Source organism: Miniopterus natalensis, unplaced genomic scaffold, assembly GCF_054644295.1.
Source record: "Miniopterus natalensis isolate mMinNat1 unplaced genomic scaffold, mMinNat1.hap1 Scaffold_60, whole genome shotgun sequence".
Taxonomy (NCBI): Eukaryota; Metazoa; Chordata; class Mammalia; order Chiroptera; family Miniopteridae; genus Miniopterus; species Miniopterus natalensis.
Window position 1 is genome coordinate 1,916,981 of NW_028269992.1, and position 7,104 is coordinate 1,924,084.

Sequence of the window (7,104 nt, forward strand, 5' to 3'; positions counted from 1 at the left end):
TTTAGGGTTCCGATTGGACCTAGGGTTAGGGTTATGTTGAGGGCTAGGTATACAGATCCGGTTAGGGTTCCGATTGGACCTAGGGTTAGGGTTATGTTGAGGGCTAGGTTTAGAGATCCGGTTGTGTTTCTGATTGGACCTAGGGTTAGGGTTATGTTGAGGGATAGGGTTAGAGATCCGGTTAGGGTTCCGATAGGACCTAGGGTTAGGGTTATGTTGAGGGCTAGCGTTAGAGATGAGGTTAGGGTTCCGATTGGACCTAGGGTTAGGGTTATGTTGAGGGCTAGGGTTAAAGATCCGGTTAGGGTTCCGATTGGACCTAGGTTTAGGGTTATGTTGAGGGCTAGGTATACAGATCCGGTTTGGGTTCCGATTGGACCTAGGGTCAGGGTTATGTTGAGGGCTAGGGTTAGAGATCCGGTTATGTTTCGGATTGGACCTAGGGTTAGGGTTATGTTGAGGGCTAGTGTTAGAGATCCGGTTAGGGTTCCGATTGGACCTAGGGTTAGGGTTATGTTGAGGGCTAGGTATAGATATCCGGTTAGGGTTCCGATTGGACCTAGTGTTAGGGTTATGTTGAGGGCTAGGGTTAGAGTTCCGGTTAGGGTTCCGATTGGACCTAGGTTTAGGGTTATGTTGAGGGCGAGAGGTAGAGGTACTGTTAGGGTTCCGATTGGACTTAGGGTTAGGGTTATGTTGAGGGCTAGGTATAGATATCCGTTTAGGGTTCCTATTGGACCTAGGGTTAGGGTTAATTTGAGGGCTAGGGTTAGAGATCCGGTTAGGGTTCCGATTGGACCTAGGGTTAGGGTTATGTTGAGGGCTAGGGTTAGAGATCCGGTTATGTTTCGGATTGGACCTAGGGTTAGGGTTATGTTGAGGGCTAGGTTTAGAGATCCGGTTATGTTTCGGATTGGACCTAGGGTTAGGGTTATGTTGAGGGCTAGGTTTAGAGATCCGGTTAGGGTTCCGATTGGACCTGGGGTTAGGGTTATGTTGAGGGCTAGGGATAGATATCCGGTTAGGGTTCCGATTGGCCCTAGTGTTAGGGTTATGTTGAGGCCTAGGGTTAGAGTTCCGGTTAGGGTTCCGATTGGACCTAGGTTTAGGGTTACGTTGAGGGCGAGGGGTAGAGGTCCTGTTAGGGTTCCGATTGGACTTAGGGTTACGGTTATGTTGAGGGCTAGGTATAGATATCCGTTTAGGGTTCCGATTGGACCGAGGGTTAGGGTTATGTTGAGGGCTAGGGTTAGAGATCCGGTTAGGTTTCCGATTGGACCTAGGGTTAGGGTTATGTTGAGGGCTAGGGTTAGAGATCCGGTTATGTTTCGGATTGGACCTAGGGTTAGGGTTATGTTGAGGGCTAGGTTTAGAGATCCGGTTAGGGTTCCGATTGGACCTGGGGTTAGGGTTATGTTGAGGGCTAGGTATACAGATCCGGTTAGGGTTCCTTTTGGACCTAGGGTTAGGGTTATGTTGAGGGCTAGGTATACAGATCCAGTTAGGGTTCCGATTGGACCTAGGGTTAGGGTTATGTTGAGGGCTAGCTTTAGAGATACGTTTATGTTTCGGATTGGACCTAGGGTTAGGATTATGTTGAGGGCTAGGGTTAGAGATCCGGTTAGGGTTCCGATTGGACCTAGGGTTATGGTTATGTTGAGGGCTAGGTTTAGAGATCCGGTTATGTTTCGGATTGGACCTAGGGTTAGGGTTATGTTGAGGGCTAGGGTTAGAGATCCGGTTAGGGTTCCGATTGGACCTAGGGTTAGGGTTATGTTGAGGTCTAGGGTTAGAGATCAGGTTAGGGTTCCGATTGGACCTAGGGTTAGGGTTATGTTGAGGGCTAGGGATAGATATCCGGTTAGGGTTCCGATTGGCCCTAGTGTTAGGGTTATGTTGAGGCCTAGGGTTAGAGTTCCGGTTAGGGTTCCGATTGGACCTAGGTTTAGGGTTATGTTGAGGGCGAGGGGTAGAGGTCCTGTTAGGGTTCCGATTGGACTTAGGGTTAGGGTTATGTTGAGGGCTAGGTATAGATATCCGTTTAGGGTTCCGATTGGACCTAGGGTTAGGGTTATGTTGAGGGCTAGGGTTAGAGATCCAGTTAGGTTTCCGATTGGACCTAGGGTTAGGGTTATGTTGAGGGCTAGGGTTAGAGATCCGGTTATGTTTCGGATTGGACTTAGGGTTAGGGTTATGTTAAGGGCTAGGGTTAGAGATCCGGTTATGTTTCGGATTGGACCTAGGGTTAGGGTTATGTTGAGGGCTAGGTTTAGAGATCCGGTTATGTTTCGGATTGGACCTAGGGTTAGGGTTATGTTGAGGGCTAGGTTTAGAGATCCGGTTAGGGTTCCGATTGGACCTGGGGTTAGGGTTATGTTGAGGGCTAGGGATAGATATCCGGTTAGGGTTCCGATTGGCCCTAGTGTTAGGGTTATGTTGAGGCCTAGGGTTAGAGTTCCGGTTAGGGTTCCGATTGGACCTAGGTTTAGGGTTACGTTGAGGGCGAGGGGTAGAGGTCCTGTTAGGGTTCCGATTGGACTTAGGGTTACGGTTATGTTGAGGGCTAGGTATAGATATCCGTTTAGGGTTCCGATTGGACCGAGGGTTAGGGTTATGTTGAGGGCTAGGGTTAGAGATCCGGTTAGGTTTCCGATTGGACCTAGGGTTAGGGTTATGTTGAGGGCTAGGGTTAGAGATCCGGTTATGTTTCGGATTGGACCTAGGGTTAGGGTTATGTTGAGGGCTAGGTTTAGAGATCCGGTTAGGGTTCCGATTGGACCTGGGGTTAGGGTTATGTTGAGGGCTAGGTATACAGATCCGGTTAGGGTTCCTTTTGGACCTAGGGTTAGGGTTATGTTGAGGGCTAGGTATACAGATCCAGTTAGGGTTCCGATTGGACCTAGGGTTAGGGTTATGTTGAGGGCTAGCTTTAGAGATACGTTTATGTTTCGGATTGGACCTAGGGTTAGGATTATGTTGAGGGCTAGGGTTAGAGATCCGGTTAGGGTTCCGATTGGACCTAGGGTTATGGTTATGTTGAGGGCTAGGTTTAGAGATCCGGTTATGTTTCGGATTGGACCTAGGGTTAGGGTTATGTTGAGGGCTAGGGTTAGAGATCCGGTTAGGGTTCCGATTGGACCTAGGGTTAGGGTTATGTTGAGGTCTAGGGTTAGAGATCAGGTTAGGGTTCCGATTGGACCTAGGGTTAGGGTTATGTTGAGGGCTAGGGATAGATATCCGGTTAGGGTTCCGATTGGCCCTAGTGTTAGGGTTATGTTGAGGCCTAGGGTTAGAGTTCCGGTTAGGGTTCCGATTGGACCTAGGTTTAGGGTTATGTTGAGGGCGAGGGGTAGAGGTCCTGTTAGGGTTCCGATTGGACTTAGGGTTAGGGTTATGTTGAGGGCTAGGTATAGATATCCGTTTAGGGTTCCGATTGGACCTAGGGTTAGGGTTATGTTGAGGGCTAGGGTTAGAGATCCAGTTAGGTTTCCGATTGGACCTAGGGTTAGGGTTATGTTGAGGGCTAGGGTTAGAGATCCGGTTATGTTTCGGATTGGACTTAGGGTTAGGGTTATGTTAAGGGCTAGGGTTAGAGATCCGGTTAGGGTTCCGATTGGACCTCGGGTTAGGGTTATGTTGAGGGCTAGGTTTAGAAATCCGGTTAGGGTTCCGATTGGACCTAGGGTTAGGGTTATGTTGAGGGCTAGGGTTAGAGTTCCGGTTAGGATTCCGATTGGACCTAGGGTTAGGGTTATGTTGAGGGCTAGGGATAGAGTTCCGTTTAGTGTTCCGATTGGACCTAGGTTAGGGTTATGTTGAGGGCGAGGGTTAGAGATCCGGTTAGGGTTCCGAGTGGACCTAGGGTTAGGGTTATGTTGAGGGCTAGGTTTAGAGATCCGGTTAGGGTTCCGATTGGACCTGGGGTTAGGGTTATGTTGAGGGCTAGGTATACAGATCCGGTTAGGGTTCCTTTTGGACCTAGGGTTAGGGTTATGTTGAGGGCTAGGTATACAGATCCAGTTAGGGTTCCGATTGGACCTAGGGTTAGGGTTATGTTGAGGGCTAGGTTTAGAGATACGGTTATGTTTCGGATTGGACCTCGGGTTAGGGTTATGTTGAGGGCTAGGGTTAGAGATCCGGTTAGGGTTCCGATTGGACCTAGGGTTATGGTTATGTTGAGGGCTAGGTATAGAGATCCGGTTATGTTTCGGATTGGACCTAGGGTTAGGGTTATGTTGAGGGCTAGGGTTAGAGATCCGGTTAGGGTTCCGATTGGACCTAGGGTTAGGGTTATGTTGAGGGCTAGGGATAGATATCCGGTTAGGGTTCCGATTGGACCTAGTGTTAGGGTTATGTTGAGGGCTAGGGTTAGAGTTCCGGTTAGGGTTCCGATTGGACCTAGGTTTAGGGTTATGTTGAGGGCGAGGGGTAGAGGTCCTGTTAGGGTTCCGATTGGACTTAGGGTTAGTGTTATGTTGAGGGCTAGGTATAGATATTCGTTTAGGGTTCCGATTGGACCTAGGGTTAGGGTTAATTTGAGGGCTAGGGTTAGAGATCCGGTTAGGTTTCCGATTGGACCTAGGGTTAGGGATATGTTGAGGGCTAGGGTTAGAGATCCGGTTATGTTTCGGATTGGACCTAGGGTTAGGGTTATGTTGAGGGCTAGGTATACAGATCCGGTTAGGGTTCCGAATGGACCTAGGGTTAGGGTTATGTTGAGGGCTAGGTTTAGAGATCCGGTTATGTTTCGGATTGGACCTAGGGTTAGGGTTATGTTGAGGGCTAGGTATACAGATCCGGTTAGGGTTCCGATTGGCCCTAGTGTTAGGGTTATGATGAGGCCTAGGGTTAGAGTTCCGGTTAGGGTTCCGATTGGACCTAGGTTTAGGGTTATGTTGAGGGCGAGGGGTAGAGGTCCTGTTAGGGTTCCGATTGGACTTAGGGTTAGGGTTATGTTGAGGGCTAGGTATAGATATCCGTTTAGGGTTCCGATTGGACCTAGGGTTAGGGTTATGTTGAGGGCTAGGGTTAGAGATCCGGTTAGGTTTCCGATTGGACCTAGGGTTAGGGTTATGTTGAGGGCTAGGGTTAGAGATCCGGTTATGTTTCGGATTGGACCTAGGGTTAGGGTTATGTTGAGGGCTAGGGTTAGAGATCCGGTTAGGGTTCCGATTGGACCTAGGGTTAGGGTTATGTTGAGGGCTAGGGTTAGAGATCCGGTTAGGGTTCCGATTGGACCTAGGGTTACGGTTATGTTGAGGGCTAGGGTTAGAGATCCGGTTAGGGTTCCGATTGGACCTAGGGTTAGGGTTATGTTGAGGGCTAGGGTTAGAGATCCGGTTAGGGTTCCGATTGGACCTAGGTTTAGGGTTATGTTGAGGGATAGGTATACAGATCCGGTTTGGGTTCCGATTGGACCTAGGGTCAGGGTTATGTTGAGGGCTAGGGTTAGAGATCCGGTTAGGGTTCCGATGGGACCTAGGGTTAGGGTTATGTTGAGGGCTAGGGTTAGAGATCCGGTTAGGGTTCCGATTGGACCTAGGGCTAGGGTTATGTTGAGGGCTAGGGATAGATATCCGGTTAGGGTTCCGATTGGACCTAGTTTTAGGGTTATGTTGAGGCCTAGGGTTAGAGTTCCGGTTAGGGTTCCGATTGGACCTAGGTTTAGGGTTATGTTGAGGGCGAGGGGTAGAGGTCGTGTTAGGGTTCCGATTGGACTTAGGGTTAGGGTTATGTTGAGGGCTAGGTATAGATATCCGTTTAGGGTTCCGATTGGACCTAGGGTTAGGGTTATGTTGAGGGCTAGGTATACAGATCCGGTTAGGGTTCCGATTGGACCTAGGGTTAGGGTTATGTTGAGGGCTAGGTTTAGAGATCCGGTTGTGTTTCTGATTGGACCTAGGGTTAGGGTTATGTTGAGGGCTAGGGTTAGAGATCCGGTTAGGGTTCCGATTGGACCTAGGGTTAGGGTTATGTTGAGGGCTAGCGTTAGAGATGAGGTTAGGGTTCCGATTGGACTTAGGGTTAGGGTTATGTTGAGGGCTAGGTATAGATATCCGTTTAGGGTTCCGATTGGACCTAGGGTTAGGGTTAATTTGAGGGCTAGGGTTAGAGATCCGGGTAGGGTTCCGATTGGACCTAGGGTTAGGGTTATGTTGAGGGCTAGGGTTAGAGATCCGGTTATGTTTCGGATTGGACCTAGGGTTAGGGTTATGTTGAGGGCTAGGTATACAGATCCGGTTAGGGTTCCGATTGGACCTAGGGTTATGGTTATGTTGAGGGTTAGGTTTAGAGATCCGGTTATGTTTCGAATTGGACCTAGGGTTAGGGTTATGTTGAGGGCTAGGGTTAGAGATCCGGTTAGGGTTCCGATTGGACCTAGGGTTAGGGTTATGTTGAGGTCTAGGGTTAGAGATCAGGTTAGGGTTCCGATTGGACCTAGGGTTAGGGTTATGTTGAGGGCTAGGGATAGATATCCGGTTAGGGTTCCGATTGGCCCTAGTGTTAGGGTTATGTTGAGGCCTAGGGTTAGAGTTCCGGTTAGGGTTCCGATTGGACCTAGGTTTAGGGTTATGTTGAGGGCGAGGGGTAGAGGTCCTGTTAGGGTTCCGATTGGACTTAGGGTTAGGGTTATGTTGAGGGCTAGGTATATATATCCGTTTAGGGTTCCGATTGGACCTAGGGTTAGGGTTATGTTGAGGGCTAGGGTTAGAGATCCAGTTAGGTTTCCGATTGGACCTAGGGTTAGGGTTATGTTGAGGGCTAGGGTTAGGGATCCGGTTATGTTTCGGATTGGACGTAGGGTTAGGGTTATGTTGAGGGCTAGGGTTAGAGATCCGGTTAGGGTTCCGATTGGACCTACGGTTAGGGTTATGTTGAGGGCTAGGTTTAGAAATTCGGTTAGGGTTCCGATTGGACCTAGGGTTAGGGTTATGTTGAGGGCTAGGGTTAGAGTTCCGGTTAGGATTCCGATTGGACCTAGGGTTACGGTTATTTTGAGGGCTAGGGTTAGAGTTCCGTTTAGTGTTCCGATTGGACCTAGGTTAGGGTTATGTTGAGGGCGAGGGTTAGAGATCCGGTTAGGTTTCCGAGTGGACCTAGGGT